Here is a 25250-nt window from a genome sequence, read left to right as displayed (position 1 = left end):
AGGGTACTTACCACTGGCTGATGTAGCTCAGTTGTGTGACAATCTCAGGGTACTTACCACTGGCTGATGTAGCTCAGTTGTGTGACAATCTCAGGGTACTTACCACTGGCTGATGTAGCTCAGTTGTGTGACAATCTCAGGGTACTCACCACTGACTGATGTAGCTCAGTTGATTACAGCTATATATACAGTATATAATGGCTTAAGGTCCAGGACTTGAATCCTGGTCTAGACCCTTTCCATTTTTTAAGCTCAGAACATGGTTGTTGAATATATGTACTGTTTCTTAAAAGTTCTAAAGGTTCAGATTAGACGAGTGACTCTAGCTAATATTTCTGTCTTACAGGTGTGGTCTGATTGTGCTCAGAGAAAAATCACCGACCTGTGGCCAGTACCCAGCAACTTCCAAATGTAGGCCTCGAACCAAGGACCCAGTGGTGAGGTCCAGTAACTGGCGACTTCCCCATGTAGGCCTCGAAACCACGACCCAGTGGTGGGGTGCTAGTGGTTGTAGACAGTCAGACCAATACCCACTCAGCCACTGCAGCCAAAGCTTACAGCTAGGTTGTCATATAAGCTAGGTCAATCTGACCATGTATTGCGATTCACTCAAAATTCTACATTCAATAGTTCATTTATTATGCCAGTAATTATAGACATTATGTCAAAATGGTGACATTCCAAATTTGACATTTAAACGTCAAATAAAAGTTGAGTTTATTCGCTGATATACATGTACAGCTGAGTGAAATAATAAACAAAATCTTAAAGTTCTTTTTTTATCATACAAAATATATCATTAAAATTTGTACAAAATTTTTGGTTTTAGCTCAGCTGGGATCAAGCCTCAATAAAGTGAAATTTCTAGATACAATTCTTGAACATCACATCACATCAAAATTTTGCAAGACAAATACAGTGACAGTACTAAAACCTATGCGTACTGATATAGATGTCCCAATATTGTAGCTTAATAATGTGTTGTAGGGTATAAACCGGTGACAGACTAAATACAGTGCCTGGAGGACTCACCTTAGGTTATAATAAGGTAAATTCCCAGTTAGAACACGTCCAGCGGAAAAAGTCTTCCATGATGAAATCAGTCCTAAACCGTTGATCCTCTTAACAAACCACCAAGCTTTTCTGCAATAGCCAATTTATCTTCTCTTGGCTGGAATTCACAATGTCCGGATCCGACAGCTAGCTCCTTTTCAGTTAGTCTACCTGTAAAATACAAATGAGAAAAAATAATCAATAATCTATTTCAGTACATTTGTGACAGTGTGCATGCAAATGTCAGATGCCTAACCTTGAAAATTGACCCAGGTCTTGCACTCGAAAGTTTTGAAATGTTCGTGATATGCATTCAACTGTTAAATTATAAAATATAGCATGAGAGAATCTGAATGCGTGAAGACTTTTGAAATTCTAGCTCCCATTGCTCAAAGCCTGATTACCTATAAGGAAATCATTACCAAGCATTTTCTAAAATTACATTTTTAAGAAACATCTACGATTCTAAGATTAGTTTTTCATGTTCAAATATCAGAAAACATTATCATTGTGAATCCTTTTTCTAAAATAATGCTACTGATAATTCAATATTTTGTAAATGTACAAGATTAATAATTTGGTAGTGCTGGCTATATGCATGCAATTCCAAATCATTTTTGAATCAGCTCAGTGTGTAGTCAGGATTTAAATATTATAGAATCATTTGACTTCACAGTGTAGACTGATCAAACATGATTTCCATTGAACAATCAGATTCTGCTACATCCCCCCCATCCCTCTCTCTCTCTCCTCCATTCTTTTTCTAAGTCTTGCCCCCACCCCAAAACAAATTGATACTTAAAACCTAGATTCAGGTATCCCCTTTGCCAAGTGCATAAATGATATGATCACTTGTAGTCACCCTAGCTTATAATACAGTTGAGGGATAAACACAAAGGTGCCAGACTGTGATTCGAACCCGAAACCACCAAACTCTAATAGAAGGACGCTCTTATTGAGCTTAACCTGAATCTCATTTGTCAGGTCGCTTGTGACTGCCCTTGCCCCCTGCCCACATTTCAGCTATACATTACTCCCTCCTTCAACAAAATGTTTTCCCCCAGAAACCCTAAACATCTTCTGTTGGTATATTCAGCTGGGTGCCAAATGTTACAGGGAAGGAGAAATACAACCACAAGACCACGATTTGAACCAGGAATCTCCGAACTCTTATCCTCGATATCCACAGGTTATGCTAAAAAAAACTGACCAATCTCTAGGCCGATACCTGTCCTTTGAAGATTACAAAGGAGATTGAGACGTCCGACTTCAAAGCCTGTCAATTTTTACGGTTACATGACCGCGAGATTCTTTTGATGTACATCAAAAGATCGAACTAGTAGTCTTGTCTCATCAACAAGGTGGCGCACATCGAGCCTTCAATTTTGCTATGACATATTCCAGGGGTGTAGAGAGTGAAAGTGAGTGTAACCCCTGGATATTGAGATGCCGAACTCTAGACAGACAGTCTTGCTTCCTACAGTTCTGCTATATTCTCCCACTACATTTAGCCTACATATAATCAATACGTATTATTAAAAGAATTTATTTTGTTACAATGATTACTTTCTTTCATGGTCCCTGATCGGGACTGCATAAATGATTAAAGCCAAGGTTGTAGAGATGTATCTATTACAGTATATAATATATATACACCAAGCTAAGGTTGTAGAGATGTATCTATTACAGTATATAATATATATACACCAAGCTAAGGTTGTAGAGATGTATCTATTACAGTATATAATATATGGGGCAAAGAAGTAATTCCAACAGTGTGGACAAGTTTAGGTTGTCAAATTTTCGGAGCGATCCGCTCCTTTATCAAGACACAGTGAAACAGAACAGTTACATGTACATATACATCATATTACAAGAAGATAGAACTGATATACTATAATTGAAAATATAGCTATTATATAAAACCAATAGTCCCCTCGTCTAAAGACAGCCAAGGCAGCAATTAAGCTGAGAGCATCGCGGACAAGGAACGCCGATAGTCTAAATATCAGAACGCTCGCTGTCTCTGCTCTATGGCGAAAGTGCACTAAGACGACTCGCCCAATGAAACACAACGACGACCCGCCAAATGATAACCAAAATCGGAGGAGAATCCCTCTAGAAAACTTGTTAACTACTAAATATATGTAGAGGACCTATTCTTGCGCAAGATGCACTATCACATAAAGTGAGTCAACGAGAGATAAGCACCAGAGAGAAGGGACAAGATTTCAAAAACGTGGAACATGTACACGTCGGAATCTGGCCCGGTAAATGTGAAAAATCTCAATTTCCTACGGACTGCCCACATTAGTCGCCTCTCAATGCTGCAGTGGATTTAACAGTCACAGCCGGGGGGTCCACACTTAGTCGCCTCTTTCGGTTTACAGGAATAATGCATGTAATTATCAAATAAGTGAGTGCAGGAGGAATGAGTAGATGAAATGGCTAAGATACTGTATAAATCTGCAAAATTAATCTGACAACGGCTGTTGGTCACAGTCACATGCAGCAGCAGGCAGGCGAGATAGCAGACCAACTGTGCAGTAATGCACCATTAGGTCAAATGCAAAAATTTGTCGTCTAAAATATCTCTCTTTTTTGCATTTGTCTTCAAATCTGATCAGGCTATAACATCACTCAGGGCCTTAGCGTCTGTGTTTGTGATCTTACATTAACAAACTACATGAAAATTAAACAGGATGCAACTACAGTAGCTGTCCGGGGAAGATTTCCCCCCCCCCCCCCCCCATCTCATTTAGTCAAATAGTTGGACATCAGTTAAACATTGAAAGTGAGGCAGTATACAACATTGACCTTTCCGGTCAGCTAGGTTATTGTTTGTTAAATGTTTAAACCCAGCTAATAAGTGATTTCCTGACCATGCAGTCAAGATTATGCAGTTGGAATCAATGATGTCATTAACACTTGATGTTCAAGTTTTCTATGCGTTAATAAGAAAATTGCTGACGGATTATATGTAAGTCACAAATTATTTCGACTGATCAATCACATGCCATGAGTTAATATTAAATCTTTTCAACTGATCTCTTTCATCTGGGGGACTTAAGAAGAAGAAGAAGAAGAAGAAGAAACGACCGAATAAACACAATATGTCTCCACACCTCGTTTTGGGGACATAATTAATGTCACACACAATATACAAGTGATTTTGAATGTTAAAAAAAGATAAATCCTGCTCATTTAACTCATTTACCCCTGAAATTTCATAATTAAGTATTCCAACCTTTGAATTGGAAGAGTTCAAATGTGTCTCAGGGGTGAATGATTTAATCCCGACAGCAGTAAAGTTCATTAACCTTCCATCAGTAGAGTTGTGAGCCTTGAGTGGCACGCTAACAGATATTGCATGGACCTATGTTTATTATCTGCAAACATTACAGGTACACATTTTTTCTGAAAATTGACATGTATTCCGAAAGATTGACAGATTATTTTAGAGATACTGGATCACAATTTTCCAGTCTAAAATACGGATGATGCTGAATTCAGGCTAATTACATTACATCTCGAAGGACAAAAATACGGATAATGCTGAATTCCGGCTAATTACATTACATCTCAAAGGGCTAAAATACGGATGATGCTGAATGCAGGCTAATTACATTACATCTCAAAGTACAAAAATACGGATAATGCTGAATTCAGGCTAATTACATTACATCTCAAAGGACTAAAATATGGATGATGCTGAATTCAGGCTAATTACATTTCATCTCAAAGGACAAAAATATGGATGATGCTGAATTCAGGCTAATTACATTACATCTCAAAGGACAAAAATACGGATGATGCTGAATTCAGGCTAATTACCTACCATCTCAAAGGACTAAAATATGGATGATGCTGAATTCAGGCTAATTACATTACATCTCAAAGGACTAAAATACGGATGATGCTGAATTCAGGCTAATTACATTACATCTCAAAGGACTAAAATACGGATGATGCTGAATTCAGGCTAATTACATTACATCTCAAAGGACTAAAATAAGGATGATGCTGAATTCAGGCTAATTACATTACATCTCAAAGGACAAAAATGCAGCGTGTGATGAATGAAGGATTTATTTCAGGAAAGACAAAGATTTTTATTTGAGGTTCTACGGTATTTTTCATATACTGGAAAAAAAATGTACCCTGATTTTTGCATAAACTGCTTCATTGAGAAATTTACGTGTTTATTGCTCAGTGATTTTTTATACTGCATAACCGAAGAAACATTTCTGTCAGTCAAATAATAATCAAATTCAAAATTAAATAAAGACTTTTTGTTTGTTTATGACATGAAGGTGAAAGAAATTGAACACAAAACAGTGTGGTATCATCAGCTAACTGTTAGAAAATGTTCACCGTTTTTTAGGGGGATAGCCAAAATTAAACTTGATACCTTACACATCTTTTTTTGAAACAGAATGAATTTCTACGACAAAACTTGTACCAAAACACCTACATTTCAAGGCAAAAAATGTTTTCAGAATCATTATGGCATCTTACAAAAGGAAAGCTATGTTTGTACCTCAAAAAGTTAATCAAATACTTTATTTTCAACCATTTTGTTTCTCCCAAGAAATGAAAACAACAAAAACTCCACCAGGCCAGGATTATATTTTATATCTAAGGAAGGGCATCTAACTGTAACAGGATAATAATTTTTCCCTCCATTATAAATATTTCGTGATGCGTTTCGCAGGATAATTAGTTTCTTTACAGATAATCCTCATTTTTGTACAAACATTACAGAGTGGAAACAAGCCTTTTATCACGACTACATGCTATGAAATGTCATTTGCGTTATCATGCATCCTTCGACCCCTCAGTAATTAATATTGGAAAAATCCCATCGGCAATCAATCTTAGCCACATGGATGAGTCTAATGTTGTCCTATAGGGTTTATAGGTTTACTGTAAATGTCAAAGCACCATACAAAGAAATGTGATTACGAGGATACTGAGGAGATTGTAAACAATCCCCAAGCCACACGCGAGCATGCACAATTCCGAGCCAAGATCGGAAACACGAAGTCTATGTATCTGCACCAGGGCTGTATTCAATAATGGCAGTTCTAGATCTATAGTATAAGAAATAACAGGATGGAGCAAGATTATGGCAGACATGGTTTTCAACAGTAACATATAAATTGTGTCCAGTAGTTAAGGTCTTCATAGTGCAGCCTTGTAAATAAATCCTTCCTTATGACAGCAACTGATGTTATTATTGTTGTCAGTTAGTTGTCAGTTTAGTTGTCAGTGTAAGTTGTCAGTTTAGTTGTCAGATTAAGTTGGCAGGTTGTTGTCTGAGTTAAATGTCAGGTTGTTGTCATGTTGTCACAGTTAGTTGTCATGTTATCACAGTAAACTGTCAATTAGTTGTCAGTTAGTTGTCGATTAGTTGTTAAGTTGATGTCATTTTGTTGTCATAGTGTTGGCAGTTAGTTGTCAGGTTGTCACAGTTAGTTGTCATGTTGTCACAGTTAGTTGTCAGGTTGTCACAGTCATTGTCAGGTTGTCACAGTTAGTTGTCATTGGTCAGTAAGATGTCAGTTTAATTGTCAGTAAGATGTCATGTTGTTGGCAGTTAGTTGTCATATTATTGGCAGTTAGTTGTCATGTTGTCACAGTTAGTTGTCAGTTATCAGTAAGATGTCAGTTAGTTGTCAATAAGTTGTCGTGTTGTTGTCATATTGTTGGCAGTTAGTTGTCATGTTGTTTCCTGAATGTTGCAAACATCACATTGAATGTTGACTGACCTCAGAAAATATGACAATTTTGTCAGTCCATAGTGTTGTTAGTAAAATGTTAGCTTCAAGTCAGTTAACATAAGATTATGGTCATCTTCTAGCTTTGTGCTGGAAGGAATTCCCTTTAATCAATCAGTAGAGAGGCAGACATGGAAGCTACGGTCCCTGATTCAATCCAAGTGTAATATCAAATAAAGTTTTCTAGTAACAAAGTTATATACTAATTATATACTGACACTAGTTACACTGTTTAGACTTTCTGACACCAGACTTGGTAATATACACTGACAATATACTGACACTAGTTACACTGTTTAGACTTTCTGACAACAGACTTGGTAATATACAGATAATATACTGACACTAGTTACACTGTTAAGACTTTCTGACAACAGACTTGGTAATATACACTGATAATATACTGACACGAAGTTATACTGTTTAGACTTTCTGACACCAGTGTTGGTAATATACAGATAATATACAGATAATATACAGATAGTACACTGATAATATAGAGGCTAACACTGATTAGACATATTCGACAACCATTCTGTTTATTTACCTTCAAGAATATAGCTAAGTCCCGACATTAAGATAATTTTATCTGGCACTACCTCCCTAATAGAAAATACCATTCCTTCTCCACCCCCACCCCCCAAACATAAAAAAAACTAACGACTCCATAATAATACATGCACAAGTTGTAAGTTATATTTACAAAAAGGTATGTATATTCAGTTGCTTTGTCCCTATCCAATCTAACAACCAAACAGATAATGTTTATTTTTACCAAGTCTCTATTTTAGTTCATTAACTACCAAAAGATCTTATCTACGGAGGCAGAAAGCACACGTGTTGATTTTCTACCATAATAAATAAAAGCTGTTTAAGTACTTGTAACAATAAATTTTCGGTTTTCGATGGTCATACTCAAACCAGCTATACACTGTTTTTAGGTTACGGTAAATACTTTAATATATTTTGTTTCGTTTCTTTTCCCAAAGAGATAATCCCATTTAAAAAATAGAAACAACTAACAAACTATACATTTAAATGCTTAAAACTTATAAAATCTATATTTATATAGGGGAAAATATCTGTTGCATTCATCATTAAATCTTGATTGTATTTTTCTCTTTCGAAAAAAAATCATGAATTCATTTATTTAAAGGTTATCAGTATCATGGGATATTTACCGTAGTTAGTTAGAATGTTTATTTTGTATTTGCCAGAAACAGTCTTGTACAAGCTTTCATGCTTTTAACAAATATAAATCTTTCCTATTGCCTCTTGGTAATGTCTGTTTCTATTGATGTATTATACATATGGGTCAAAGGTCAAAGTTCAAATCTACTGGATTTCCTAAGGTCAGAAGTAGCTAATGTGTACAACAGGCTTCACTGTTGAACACTTTGCTGTAGTTCCTGTAAATAATGCCCTCCTCTATTAAGGATCCTCACAGCACTGCCTAAAACAGTATTGAGGATCATCACACCATTGCCAAAAACTGTATTAAGGATCCTCACACCACTTCCCAAAAAATAACTGTATCAAGGATCCTTACAACACTGCCCAAAACTGTATTAAGCATCCTCACACCATTGGCAACAACTATTATGTAATGGAAACTATTTTCTGACATGAAGATATATAAAGCTTTGATAAATCATTTCTGAAAAGAAAATCTTACCTTGTGGAACTTGATGAGAAACAAGGCATCACAAGTGATACACCCACCCTTGCATTCACACATTGTGTGACATATGTATGAGGAAATGAAGAGAAAATTTAATGATGTATCAGTATCTGCTCTTGCGAATGCATTCTTACATGAATATTAAATTTTGATTCCATTGAAGTCAATAAAGCGATGACAATTTTTTTCTAAAAATAGTAAAGGTGACCTTGACCTTTAAAGCAGTAACCAGGAATGAAATCGATAGAGCGATGACAAAGTTTTTTCTAAAAATAGTAACAGTGAACTTGACCTTTTAACGCAGTTACCTGAAACGCAAACTTGTTCAAGGCATTGCCGATTTGCCATACCAAACACTTGTATTAAGATTCATGAAATTCCTTTGAGGAATGAAGTTGGTAGAGCAATGACAAAGTTTTTCTAAAAATAGTAACAGTGAGCTTGACCTTCAATGTAGAAACCCAAAATGCAAAATTGTTCAAGGCATTGTCATACCATGTCAAAACTTTTGTTGCAAGGGGATAATAACAACGATTAAATAAACAAAATGAACCAACAACAGTGTTCTGAGTGTAAAAATACAATGGGCTAGAACAGGATTCGAACACCAGACCTCAGTAAACTCATGTTGCTCTTAAGTTACCTACCTGGTCAACAGAAGTGCCCTGGCCCGAATGCGGGGAAGTTTATATACATGTACCAAACAGGAAATATTATGGATCAGTAACTCACTGTGTGAGAAACAACAGAAGAACTCTTTAGTGTTTTGCCTGCAAGGGACAGTGATTATTTTTATACCTGTGATTTGTGTTAGGAGTTGCCTCCCTTCCAGCTGAAATTATCAATAATTGTTAAAATCAAGAGTATCAGTGGAACTGATGTATGCTCCCCAAAAACAACTTTATTGGAGGCTTTTCCTTTTTGTGAATTTTGCATTTGGTTAGATTTATGACACATATTGGTAAAAATATGTTGAAATGGGGAGGTAAGAAAAAGCATATGCTTCAGTTATGAAATATGAAGGCATGTTTTACAGATAATTAATGTATTCTACTAAATGCCAGCTATAAGCACTGATAGTTATGCGTGTCTATGAATATTTTGGTATCGTAAATTTTAGGCAAATGGCAAAAACTCCATAAATAATGGGTAGCAGGCCTCGAATTCAGTACACTGTACATCACCTTAGGGTGACTGATAAACACACATATATTCATGATCCTAGTTTAAATGCAGACAAAGTTATGCTCCGGACAAGATATTTTAGCAAAGGGCAATAACTCTATTATTAAGGGTCTGCAGACCCTGAATACGGTACAATGCACATCACCTTAGCGTGACTGATGTTCACACAATGATTCATGATCCTAGCTTAACTGCAGGCAACATTATGCTCCGGACACAACATTTAAGGAAAGGGCAATAACTCTGTAATTATTGGGTTGTGGGTCCTGAATTTGGTACAGTGCACATTTTCTTAGTATGAGTGATGTACACAATAAGTTTCACGATCCTAGCTTAAATGTGGGTAAAGTTAAGATCCGGACACGAAAGGGACGGACGGACGGCTGGACAAAGCGGCAACTATATGCTCCCCCGAAATTTTCGGGGAGCATACAAATAGTGCAACATATAATAATTCATAATTTTGAATTAAAAAAATATTATTGCAAGCATTATATTCATAAAATCAAGTCTATGTAATTACTTGTCCTGAAAATATCCAGTAATTTTGATCACATAACTCTCAATCAGCCTATGTTGTTACCCTTTAAACAATGAAAGAAATAAACAACATTTGATTATGTAGATATGAACAGCTGATTCTATATATCAAAATGATTATGAAGATTATAATAATATATATCATGGATTTGTAAAGGTAATATATTGATACACATACACAGAAATCATACAAAGTTGGATTTACGAAAATATGAAAGTGAAAGTTTACATATGCTAACAATTACTCTTACCTCAGACCAAATTAAGGCACCCATGAAGAATTTCAACTTATCCCTGACAAAAATACCTGTGACTTTTCAATCAATTCTCACAAAGAATATACACCACTACAGTGATAACAAAAAATATTCTATATTTAGTAACATTGAACCCTAACCTTTGACCAGTTGTGCCCATTTATGAACCTACCCAATGTTTGTCAAAGGCAAACATCTTTCTGTGAAGTTTCAACAAAATCTATCATGGAACACATGTAGGCACTAGTGATGAAAAGGAATGTGAAAGATAGAGTCAAAGAAAGATATGATAAAAACTATAATACTTCTGTCTTTATCAGGGGGTATGATAAACTTCTACACTTTTGTTGACAAGGAGTGTGAGACAGACAGACAGACAGACAGACAGACATGACAACTATAATACCTTCTGTCTTTATCAGGGGGTATATAATAAACATCTACACTTTTGTTGACAAGGAGCGTGACCGACAGACAGACAGACATGACAAAAATATGATACCTTCTGTCTTTATCAGGGGGTATAATAAACATCTACACTTTTGTTGACAAGGAGTGAGAGACAGACAGACCAGACATGACAAAAATATAATACCTTCTGTCTTTATCAGGGGGTATAATAAACATCTACACTTTTGTTGACAAGGAGTGTGACAGACAGACAGACAGACAAAAATATAACACTCCCTACCTTTATCAGGGGTATAATAAACATCAACACTTTTGTAAAGAGTGACAAGAAATGAAACAGACAGAAAGACAGACAGACACGACAAATATGTAATACCTCCTGTTTTACCAGGGGTTATGAATTTGTGACTATTCTAAATTCTCATTTCTTTTCATGAAGATTCAAGTATTCTGAAAAAGTTGTGAAGAAATTTCCAACCCCATATAAACACTTGCTGCAAGTAGTTTAAAAGGTCTTTAATCTTAAAAGTAACAAACAGAACACTGTTTCTATGAACACGGTGTCATATCTATGCAAGCATAACACCAATAATGAATGGGAACAGAAAAGTCATTCATCATTTCAACAGCTGAAGTATTGGTCCCACTTATTCCCCTCTAATACAGGTATTATACATGTGTCTATACACCCTGTATAGTTGCAGCAACTTCTGTGTCGAAGCCTTACAGCTGTATAACTCCAAACTCTGCAGCATTGAGACATCTAAAACACATGTTCCAATTCTCTTTGGGTTCAACTGTACTTAAACCACTTAAGACACCATTGCACATTACAAACATATAAAAAACTAAAATCAGGAATTCAAATATCCAAAATCTTAGCAGAATGGCTACAGCTTAATTTGTACCCGTGTTATAAATATAACACACATTGTAATTCTATTATATAGTTTTGATATTAAATGGAATTAATAAAACAGTTTTTGATTATCAAGAAGTGAAAACTTCATTCTTGGAATTTAAATTGGACACAAAATTGTACAGCACTAATACTAAGACCTAATTATATTTGTAGCTATAAGTGATACACAATTATGGTCTTTTGTTGAGGTCTTTAAAGATTCATACACAAACAAAACTGAATTGAGCTTCCAAACAGCAGTTATCCAATTGAATGTAATATGTATTTAAACAGATGGCGGATAAAATGAAATTATATTTAGATATGAATTAGGAGAGAAATAAGCTGATAAATGCACCAGTAATCTCCCTTTATGTGCTACAATAGTATGGGTACTACAGTTAAAACTGCATGTTATCTTCTATGTAATTTGAATATCTCCCACTTCATGCCAAATACAATTATTTTTTGTATCTAAATAGACTCATTCTAACCCAGTTTTCAATACCATGATGGATATTAGGTATCAGGGAGGCACATAAAACCATTAACAGACTCCATTTAGGAAAACTCATTTATCATTTTAAACATGCTGGTTACTGAAAACAAAAGGCATATGCCTAATCATATACATACAGGATTTTACATAGTTCATTTCCATTTCAAATCAAATTTATGAAACAGGGGTTTGAATTTTCATTTTTACTAGGCCTCTTATTATAAAGAGCTAAAATTAAAAAAATAACAACATAACAAAATAAATTGTTATAAGTTTTCTATTTCTAAAATGGAAATGAATTCAGGATCCATTTTATCAGACGACCAAAATTATTTTTGAATATTGCATAAAAGATGCCTTTATGGGTAATTAATTTCCCCCATTAGTAGGCTATATATCTGTCATCTTAAAGTTTGCGACAAATTACTGATTTGTAAGAAAAAGTAGGACATGCAAGTATATTCTGCAATCATGCTGCGAATTTAATAGAGGATATCTAATGGTTTCCGTTGGATACCAGATATATTTTTGCACAAGCATGCAAAATAAGTATACCAATAATGAAAATATCTGAAATTTCTGCCAATTGTAAGCAAGGGTTTGATAAAATTTAACTCTATTTTACCCATTTGGAACCACTCCTCTGCCCCCAGGGGTTAGGGAAGGGGGCATACACTCTGCTAAAGAGTCACACTCACACTCACACTCAATACAGCATTGAGTCATTTTGGCACAAGGATGCTTCAGTTCAAGTTAAGTTTTTTGTTAAATCTTTTTATTCAATACTAAAGAGGGAAGGGTCAAAGGTTCTAAGATTAACCCCATTTCCCTTATTGGGCCCTATTCCTCTGTCGCGAGAGAAGGGAAGAGGGGAGCAAACCCTTTGCAGCCCAATAATGCACTAAACAAAATTCAATCAAAATCCAATATGCTATTCTTGACTTGTAGTGATTTAAAGGAATTTGTCATACGGATAACAGATGGAGGGATGGACACTCTGGACAGCATATTATGTCATAAGCTCACATGGCCTTTCCTTTTAATAATCTGAAAACTTCAATACTTCATTTATACATACTTCTTTACCAAAATACTGTACTATTTTCGTTCTTCTAATTGTGTTTTGTCTTTAATTTTAACACCTTGAGGATTGGTTCATAAACACACGAGCCACGGAGTACACCTGCACCGATTCTCTCCCGCTCAATCTGTGTTCCTCATTAAATAAACCAAGAGTATGTTAACATCCCAGAAAACCACTCTCTAACTGAACAGATAAAGTTGGTAAATTCATAGAAAAGTTAGCTTACACTTTAAATGATGATGTCAACTCTGGAATTAGAATTTAACAAACTGTTCTCAGGCTAACAGACTTATGAAACCAGGTTGTTTAATATATCGACAGTTAGAATTATTACCCAATAGTCTATATAAATCATAATTAGTCATTTTTGACTGTTTCTGGCTTTATGCCCAATTTCAGCTGTAGGGGTGAAACAGTCAAAACTGTAAAAGGGCAATTAATCTACATATAAGAGGATTTGGAGAAATGCTAATTCAATACTTTAATGACATTTCCTTTATGTAAGGTAAGGGCTCTGAGCACCAATTGTAAATATCACTAAATCAGTGGCGTTCATTGGAGGGAGTACAAGCGCAAACAACCTTTTTAAAACAAAGGGGCAAAACTCCTTAATAAGGGGAAGTAACTCAAATCTATATACTTTATTCACATCCTCTCTATGTAAGGGGTCTATAAACCAAGTATCATTAAATCAGTGCAGGACTTGGGAGCAGTTGTGTAAACAATGTTTTTTTAAAGGAGGGGCATTACATAAATGTCATAAGTAGGGGTCCGGTAGCCCTATTTCCTTCCTTGCCACAGCCATAATATTCCAACTGATGCTGCAGATCAATTTTGTTTTTATGTGTCCTTTATAATAATCAAGCAGAAAACATAGATAATTCTTGATTTTGCAGGGGGCCATATATTGGTTCCCTAATACGATCATGCAGTGGGAAACAACAGGCCAACTTCCATTTTCCATATCTAAGCTCAGTACAACGCAAACAATAGTTGGAACACATTTTCTTTTTTAAATTGTGAATTCATGAAAAGTGACTTGTTTGTTTTCCATGACAATTTTAACACTTCATTATCACTTCAAGCAGACAACAACAGCTACTAAACAAATGAGTAAAGTACAATCTCATCCATAAGGATATGTATAACAGATAATGTTCTAGGAGACGTATAAGTACATTTGTATATTATGGAGTCCAACATCTATTAATATTGAGTCCAACATCTATTAATGTTGAGTCAAACATCTATTAATATGGGGTCCAACATCTATTAATATGGAGTCCAACATCTATTAATATGGAGTCCAGCATCTATTAATATAGAGTCCAACATCTATTAATGTTGAGTTAAACATCTATTAATATGGAGTCCAACATCTATTAATATGGAGTCCAACATCTATTAATGTTGAGTCAAACATCTATTAATATGGAGTCCAACATCTATTAATATTGAGTCCATCATCTATTAATATAGAGTCCAACATCTATTAATATGGGGTCCAACATCTTTTAAAATGGTGTCCAACATCTATTAATATGGGGTTTAACATCTATTAATATGGAGTCCAACATCTATTAATATAGAGTCTGACATCTATTAATATGGAGTCCAACATCTATTAATATAGAGTCCAACATCTATTAATATGGAGTCCAACATCTATTAATATGGAGTTCAACATCTATTAATATGGGGTCCAACATTTATTTAATATAGAGTCAAACATCTATTAATATGGGGTCCAACATCTATTAATATAGAGTCAAACATCTATTAATATGGAATACAACATTCATTTAATATGGGGTCCAACATCTATTAATATGGGGTCCAACATCTATTAATATTGAGTCAAACATCTATTAATATGGAGTCCAATATCTATTAATAATTTTGAGTCCAACATCTATTAATTTTGAGTCCAACATCTATTAATATGGAGTCCATCATTTATTAATATGGAGTCCTCAATTAATGTTGAGTCCAACATCTATTAATGTTGAGTCCAACATCTATTAATATGGGGTCTAACATCTATTAATATGGGGTCCAACATCTATTTAATATGGGGTCCAACATCTATTAATATGGAGTCCAGCATCTATTAATATAGAGTCCAACATCTATTAATATGGAGTCCAACATCTATTCATATTCAGTCCAACATCTATTAATATGGAGTTCAACATCTATTTAATATGGGGTCCAACATCTATTAATATGGTGTCTAACATCTATTAATATGGGGTCCAACATCTATTAATATGGGGTCCAACATCTATTTGATATGGGGTCCAACATCTATTTAATATGGGGTCCAACATCTATTAATATGGAGTCCAACATCTATTTAATATGGGGTCCAACATCTATTTAATATGGGGTCCAACATCTGTTAATATGGAGCCCAACATCTATTAATATGGGGTCCAACATCTTTTTGATATGGGGTCCAACATCTATTTAATATGGGGTCCAACATCTTTTTGATATGGGGTCCAACATCTATTTAATATGGGGTCCAACATCTTTTTGATATGGGGTCCAACATCTTTTTGATATGGGGTCCAACATCTATTTAATATGGGGTCCAACATCTTTTTGATATGGGGTCCAACATCTATTTAATCTGGGGTCCAACATCTTTTAATATGGAGTCCAACATCTATTTAATATGGAGTCCAACATCTATTTAATAGTTTGATGACTTAAGACTTACACATGTACAGTACATATATATAGGATCTTACATGAGTTTTCATGATTATTTCATATGAGATTTATGAAACGAGTCTAAGATAATTTCAATTAATGAGCCTCTGGCGAGCTAAAATGAAAATTTTGTGACGAGTTTCATCAATTTCATATGAAATGAAAACGAGCGTAAGATCCTTTTTATCCTATACTCAAGGTTTGTGGCATTTATTGTGTAAATCGACAATTTTCATGCAACCTTGAAAAGTAAAATGCCGCCATTTTGACTCCAGTACGTCAGTCTATGACGTTATGTACTTGTCCTAGGCATGACGTCACAATTGAATCAATTGAAGCTTACAACAATCACAGGGCTGATAGGTCATATTACATGGGTAATAATACGCAAACAAATATGACACGGGTATGTCCCACTGGATAACACAGTACATTATGTGATAAATGTTGATCATGACTATACTGTACTATATACAGTAAGTAAATTGATGGTCACATCTTAGTATATAGATATGGTTGGTACATGTACAACATACATAATTATTCTGTTGTGTATTTTTTTGCCCCATTTATAAGTATTAGTAAATGACATACTCACATAACTATCTATGTAGTGTATATATACGTGTACATGTAAATTATGAGTTCCATATGTAATCTTTTACAAATGACACAAAAATACGAAATATTTACATAGAATATATATGTATATATATATATATGTAAATCATGAGCCCCATATGTAAACATATACAAAAACAGCACAGCTACACAATATATATATACACACATCTATATATACAACTTTGTACATATGTACCTGCAAAATGAGCCCAATATGTAAACATTACATAAATGGATGACAGCTCATACTTATATGTAAACATACGCAAACGGATGACCAGACATATACATGACAACTTCATCATAAATTAACACCATCTGGTCAATGAAACACATTGATGTCGACACTACTAGACAAACCCAGCCAAACCAAAAATAGATCATTTCACTTGGAGAAAGTATCTAAATGACTTCCTACCTAACCTCTTCGAGTAGCAGTGGCATCAACAGGTTTAGTTTGCATTTCCTCGAACATTCCTCACACAGTAACTCTCCATGTATAATCCAGAGTAAGACTCAGTCTGCTGCTAGTGCATAGAGCTATAAGCTGCAGCGTAGTGGAAGGCTGATGTGATGATGCTACGGATGCTGGAGTTAGACTAGCCGTAGCCCAGAGCCAAGCTCTGTGAGTGCTGGCTGCGGCGGTACGGAGCCTAATTAACATAGACTGATATTTTCTTCGGCAAATCAATACAAGCTTTTACTATCAATGAAAACTTACTGGCCTCTCTCCGTAGCATGTAGGGAGTTTCTATTGATTAAAACTCTGATTTGGTATCAGCCTGCGTTCTGATCACTGTACAGATTTTCAAACCTTAACATACATGTATATAAATATATTACAACAGCAGTAAATTTATCCTTACGGACGAGGAATAATATAAAAAGAACATATCTTATTAACACGTCTTTAGCATTTTCATCTCATCAAGGCGATTCTTCAGAATTATTATTGAGAGATCATTTTTTATATATCAATATAATATATAATCTATACCATGAGGAAAGATATTAAGGCACTCATTAACAATAAAAAAAAAAAAATTGAAAGAACAAAAACCAATTATCAATCAATTAGACAATAAGAGATAGATGCAATACAAAAAAAGAAGAAGATTTTTTGGAGTATTTCAAATTATGAACATAGAAACTAGAACACTGACAGGTCAGTAAGGGATCCGTCTTGTGGCAATGTATCCCCCATAATCATCAAGAAGCAATCTACCCTTATAGCTGAGCTTGACTATTGACATTTGGACTTCAAAAAGAATCGCAAGGAAGCAAAATATACATTTTACATGTACTATGATGTGAGTCTTGTTTCCTTCCACCTCCATATTTGCTGGGCTAACAGAAATGTAAATACCGGTGCAATACTCATTTGTTAGCTTTGATTTGTTTTATTTCACCTTATATACCTCCAGCTCCTCCATCAAGAGCCAGGGTCAAAGTCAGAGATCCACTTTGTCTTTGACCTTTGGACCCAAATGACCTTGACCATTAACCCAGTGACCCTGATCTTTGGTCAGTTGACTTATTCTTTAATTCCAACCAACTTTGTTTGCTTCATAATATCATGACAAAATGTTCATCAGTGAAAAATACAAAACTTGACCTTGACCCTTTGGACCCCGTAACCTGGACCTTGACAGTTGACTCTGTGTTAAGTTCTGAACAATTTTGCCACATAATAACATAAAATGACCTTGACCTTACGTCAGTTGACTCCTTTTTAAATTCGGACCAACTTTGCTTGTGAAAGATACAAAAATTGACCTGGACCTTTGACCCAGTGACCTTGCCCTTTGGTCAAATGACTCCTTGTTTAATTCCCACAAACATTGCTTCAAAGTGTCGCAATGAAATGTTCACCAGCAAAAAAATACTAAATTTTACCTTCACCTTTGACCGAGTGACCTTGACCTTAAGTCAATTGACTCCTTGTTTAATTCTGACCAACATTGCTGCATAATGTCATAAAAAAAATAACCTTCACCTTTGACCCAGTAACCTTGACCTTTGGTGAATTGACTCCTTGTTTAATTCTGAGGAACATTGCTTCAAAGTGTTATACCAAAATGTTCACCAGTGAAAAAATACAAAATTTAACCTTGACCTTTGACCCAATGACCTTGACATTAGGTCAGTTTGACTCCTTGTTTAATTCTGATCAACTTTGCTTCATCATGTCATAACAAAATGTTCATCAGTGAAAAGATGCAAAAGTTGACCTTGACCTTTGAATCAAACGACCTTAACCTTTGACCTCAACTTTCTACCTCAGTGTGTCTCTTTGATTAATTCCGAACAACTTTGCTTCATGTCATAAAATGCTCATTAGTTAAAAGCTACAAAATCTGACCTTGACCCCTGACCCGATGACCTTGACCTTTGGTTAGTTGACTCCTTGGTTAATTCTGAGCACCATTGCTTCAAAGTGTCATACCAAAATGTTCATCGGTGAAAAGATGCAAAATTTGACCTTGACCTTTGAACCTAATGACCTTGACCTTTGACCTTGTCTTTAATCTCGATGTGTATTTTTTTTAACTGAACATCTTGACCAAGTTTCATGTACATCGGTCAGTAAATACCAAAGTTATCAGCCAGGAACAACATTTGTGGACGGACAGACAGACAGACAGACAGACGGACAGACAGACAGACAGAGTGATTACTATAGGGCACCCGTATCTATGATACGGGGTCCTATTAATACAATTCCTCCCATAAGAATTAACAAGAGGCCCATGCAGCCTTTAAATGCTCATATGAGTTCAAATCGAAAATGTCTCAGCCAATCAGGTGCCACAGTGACCATCTTGGATTTATAATTACATGTCAGCATGAACAGTAATAACACTTGCTTGGGACATCACAAGGAACATTTATACCAAGTTTGGAGTTGACCAGTGCTTGCTTGGGACATCACAAGGAACATTCATACCAAGTTTGGAGTTTACCAGTGCTTGCTAATTGGGACATCACAAGGAACATTCATACCAAGTTTGGAGTTTACCAGTGCTTGCTAATTGGGACATCACAAGGAACATTTATACCAAGTTTGAAGTTGACCAGTGCTGCAGTTCCAGAAAAAATTGAAAATGTCTTCACCAATAAGGGAACAGGGTGGCCATCATCAATTTTTAGATTGGCACAAAAAGTGAGAAGGCTTGTAAGGGACCTCATCAGGAAATTTGTACTAAACTTGTAGTCAATCACTTCATTTATTCTTTCTAAGTTAAAAATGTCTTAGCCAATCAGGACACCATGGTGGCCATCTTTGTTCCAGATTAGCATGAAGTCTTGATTGAGACATGATAAAAAAAATTTGTCAATCAGTTCAATGGTTCTAAAGAAGAAGTAGAAAACATAAATTGTTAATAAAATGCAGGTCAGATGATGCAGGGCAACAAATGATACCATCTCGTGAGTTCAAAATCAATTTATATACAAATCTAGAATGTATATATATCAACCTGACAGTTGTCTTTGTTTGAATTTGTTTTTCAATATATTACACTTAAATTATTACTATTTTTACTTCAATAATATCATCTTTAAGCCATTTAGTAAATCTTACAACCAAAAAGACAATCTTTGAAAGTCATAATCATTAGTTTTTCAAAACATTACCTCAAATATATTTACACATCAACATCACCTCTATCATATATACACAACACCATCACCACCATTATATATACACTACATCATCATCACCTCCATTATATATATACACTACATCATCATCATCTCCATTATATATATACACTACATCATCATCACCACCATTATATATATACTACATCATCACATCAATTATATATACACTACATCATCATTACCTCCAATATATATACACTACATCATCATCCCCTCCATTATATATATACTACATCATCACATCAATTATATATACACTACATCATCACCTCCATTATACATATACTACATCATCATCACCTCCATTATATATATACACTACATCATTATCACCTCCATTATATATATACTACATCATCACATCCATTATATATACACTACATCATCATCATATCCATTATATATACACTACATCATCATCACCTCCAATATATATATACACTACATCATCATCACCTCCATTATATATATATACTACATCATCATCACCTCCATTATATATATACACTACATCATCATCACCTCCATTATATATATACACTACATCATCATCACCTCCATTATATATATACTACATCATCACCTCCATTATACATATACTACATCATCATCACCTCCATTATACATATACTACATCATCATTACCTCCATTATATATACACTACATCATCATCACCTCCATTATATATATACTACATCATCATTACCTCCATTATACATATACTACATCATCATCACCTCCATTATATATATACTACATCATCATTACCTCCATTATATATACACTACATCATCATCACCTCCATTATATATATACTACATCATCATCACCTCCATTATATATACACTACATCATCATCTCTTCCATTATATATATACACTACATCATCATCTCTTCCATTATATATATACACTACATCATCCCTATCTCCATTATATATACACTACATCATCATCACCTCCATTATATATATATACTACATCATCATCACCTCCATTATATATATACACTACATCATCATCTCTTCCATTATATATGTACTATATCATCACCTCCACTATATATATATACTACATCATCATCACCTCCATTATATATATACACTACATCATCATCACATCCATTATATATACACATCATCATCTCTTCCATTATATATATACACTACATCATCATCTCTTCCATTATACATATACACTACATCATCATCTCTTCCATTATATATATACACTACATCATCCCTATCTCCATTATATATACACTACATCATCATCCCCTCCATTATATATATACACTACATCATCATCATATCCATTATATATATATACACTACATCATCGCCTCCATTATATATATACACTACATCATCATCATATCCATTATATATATATACACTACATCATCACCTCCATTATATATATATACTACTTCATCATCTCTTCCATTATATATATACACTACATCATCATCTCTTCCTTTATATATATACACTACATCATCCCTATCTCCATTATATATACACTACATCATCATCCCCTCCATTATATATGTACTATATCATCACCTCCATTATATATACACTACATCATCATCACCTCCATTGTATATACACTACATCATCATCATGCTCACCTCCATTATATATATACACTACATCATCACCTCCATTATATATATATACTACTTCATCATCTCTTCCATTATATATATACACTACATCATCATCACATCCATTATATATACACTACATCATCATCATATCCATTATATATACACTACATCATCACTACCTCCATTATATATATACACTACATCATCATCACATCCATTATATATACACTACATCATCATCATATCCATTATATATACACTACATCATCACTACCTCCATTATATATATACACTACATCATCATCACATCCATTATATATACACTACATCATCATCATATCCATTATATATATATACACTACATCATCGCCTCCATTATATATATACACTACATCATCATCATATCCATTATATATACACTACATCATCACTACCTCCATTACATATACTACATCATCATCACCACCATTATATATACACTACATTATCATCACATCCATTATATATACAGTCGAACCTCGTTATCTCGAAGTCGACGGGGTCGTGGGAAAACTTCGAGTTATCCGAGTATTCGAGTTATGCGGGTTCATAAATTTGGTATGAAATTTGCTGTTGGGACAAACCACTAGCAGTTGTTGGTTTTGTTAATAGTTAATGCTTATAATCAATAGATAAATGATAAACGTAATCAATATAACAAATACAGCTATGTAATTTTACAATAAACACGCTTACAAAAATAGAGTAAGTTATTTCAGAAAAACGTACTTTCATTTTTAAACGCGATCCAAACGGTTGGACCATATTGTGAATTCTTTATTAAATATGGCCGGGCCTAGTGATTAATTGTTGTTTTTGGCAGGTATAGATCTTGGTAAAGTCGTTCCAGGTCTGCATTTGTATTTGCAAGTCCCGTCAAGTTTTACTTCTGAAGTGTTACATTTCAAACCGAACTATCCCGCTGTCTCTGATCTCGTAGTTTACAATGCGAAAATGAAAGTGCGCAAGTCCAAAACAAATCACTGTAATGGAGCGTACGCATAGTTGATTCTGTAAATGAAAACACACACAAACAAATTACATGTGACACATTGATTCATTAAAGCCAAATATGACACCTGACACCTCCTCAACTCGATGTTATCAACAGCAATTATCGTATTGTTCTTAAATCTCTCGATCGACTTTCAAAGCCATACTGGCTCCTGTAAAAACATGAACCCGTTAAGCTGTTCTAGGTTGTGATTTTAACTGTGGAACTCTTTTATGCATGACCGCGCTTTGTGACCAAGTTTCCGGTTTGCAAAGTCGTCTGTTTTTGTGTACAAATCAGTAAACGGACTCGCAGTAAGTACAGAGTAGTTGATCAACATTGATGCAGTTTGTTTTTTATTATGAAGCTTTATCGTAAATTCATTTTTAACGATTTCATGCTAGTCTACTAACGAAAGATGCTCTTAACGCGAAATGTCGTACTTTTGCGTTTTATTTGTATGAAAGAATTAACAAGTGACAAAATGAATTTCGAACACTATATATGAAGTAGATGATGTTTTGATGTTGGATTAACGCTATTGAAACCAATATTTTACTTCGAGGTATCCGAGTTTTTCGACTTTTCAGGGTTCGAATTATCAGAGTTTTATTTACTAAGATAAAGAAGAGATTTGGCCGGGACCGGAGAAATACTTTGAGATAAACGGGGTCTTCGAGTTATAAGTTATGAGTTATAAGAGTTCGAGATAACGAGGTTCGACTGTACTACATCATCATCACCACCGTTATATATACACTACATCATCATCACATCCATTATATATACACTACATCATCACTATGGTACAAGACATCAAAACAACTATCTGTTTTGTTTCAGTTTTGAGACAGTTCCTTTTATATGTTTGTTTCAATTGTATACATCCCTCTGGTAGTTTTTAGTTTTGAGATGGTCTCTTCAGCTATTGAATGTGTACCTTGGAGACATCCCCTATTGTGGGCTATTTGTCTGCCTTGCATGACAGTGTCAGTTGGAACATCAAAGCTATTATTAATCCAATATTGCATTGTTCTGCCATTTTGCCTCTGCTTTTTAACAGAAACAGAAAATGTGGAAATTATGGTTCAATATCTGATTATGTTTTGAACACGACAGTTGAGTAAATACCATGATTACAGTAATAATAATTTATGAGTTTCCCTAATCACCTTCGTGTTTAGGCTGGGCCATATGAACATCAACAATGTATTAATAACGATTATATTTCAAATACCGTCCCAGTGGGCTGCAATGTATGATATTCACAAACAAATCAACTAACAATTTTGCAGTACTGTAAAAAGCAGAATTGAGCCCAATTAAACAAAGAAATATTCTATATAAATACTTGACATTTAAGCATAAATTTTAAATATTGGAAGAGTTACCCTTCATATCATTTTTTTATATTTACATTCGCTCCCATTGAAGCTGTGTAAACTGTGACTGCGTATAAATTACCGTATACGCAGGGAGAATCATTGGAGACCATTGTTTCCTATTGATGACGTAATTTACATTGTGACGTCATAATGGTAACGTTGGAGATCCATCGCTGCTCGCAGGCTGTAGGCTGTTCATTTATTTGGATTTACACACGTTACGGAGGCTTTGTACCATTATAAAAGCAAATGTATGGCAGTTAGCTTTATTCTGAGTGTACCATCATAGTACGAAAATATGTAAATATAAGAATTGATCTTCAGTTTGACTGCGTATACAGTAGTCAAAATGAAGGTCAATCCTTAAATATTGCACAGCTTGAATTACTTAATTCATACATGATGGTTATAATCTAAATGAAGCCAACAATGATCTGATCTGTTTTCTGGACAAGAATCTTTAAAACATGTGAGTGTCGATGACCTGCAAGTAACAATTACCTAATGCACTGAAAAACCAGTTACATATTAAAGCATATTTTCTGTATTCTACAAGAAAATCCCAATTTTACAAAATACCTGATTAAACTTTGTTTAAAAAAGTTCATTCCCAACCTTTGTAACAACCACTCCAAACCTGTTTATTAAAGAACCACCATATCCATCCTGTGTACTAAACACCACTCCCAAACCTGTGACGTACTAAACACCACCCCCAAACCTGTGTATTAAACACCACTCCAAAACCTGTGACGTATTAAACACCACTCCCAAACCAGTGTATCAAGCTCCACTCAAAAACCTGTGTATTAAACACCACT

General features: G+C 34.7%; 1 long non-coding RNA gene across 2 annotated transcripts in view; it reads right to left on the bottom strand.

Moving 5' to 3' along the window:
- Positions 1-25250, bottom strand: part of LOC110452719 — a 52873-nt gene that overhangs the window by 13400 nt on the left and 14223 nt on the right. The window contains exons 1-2 of one of the 2 annotated variants that reach the window (XR_002463217.1): positions 17152-17309; positions 1033-1224 (exon numbers count right to left, since the gene is read on the bottom strand). This is a non-coding gene — a long non-coding RNA (uncharacterized LOC110452719). Of the gene's footprint in view, positions 1-1032; positions 1225-17151; positions 17310-25250 lie in introns of those variants that run through there. The other variant, XR_002463216.1, reaches the window with a different exon arrangement.

This window comes from Mizuhopecten yessoensis, unplaced genomic scaffold, assembly GCF_002113885.1.
Source record: "Mizuhopecten yessoensis strain PY_sf001 unplaced genomic scaffold, ASM211388v2 scaffold6847, whole genome shotgun sequence".
Lineage (NCBI taxonomy): Eukaryota > Metazoa > Mollusca > Bivalvia > Pectinida > Pectinidae > Mizuhopecten > Mizuhopecten yessoensis.
This window is presented reverse-complemented; position numbering and strand designations above follow the sequence as displayed.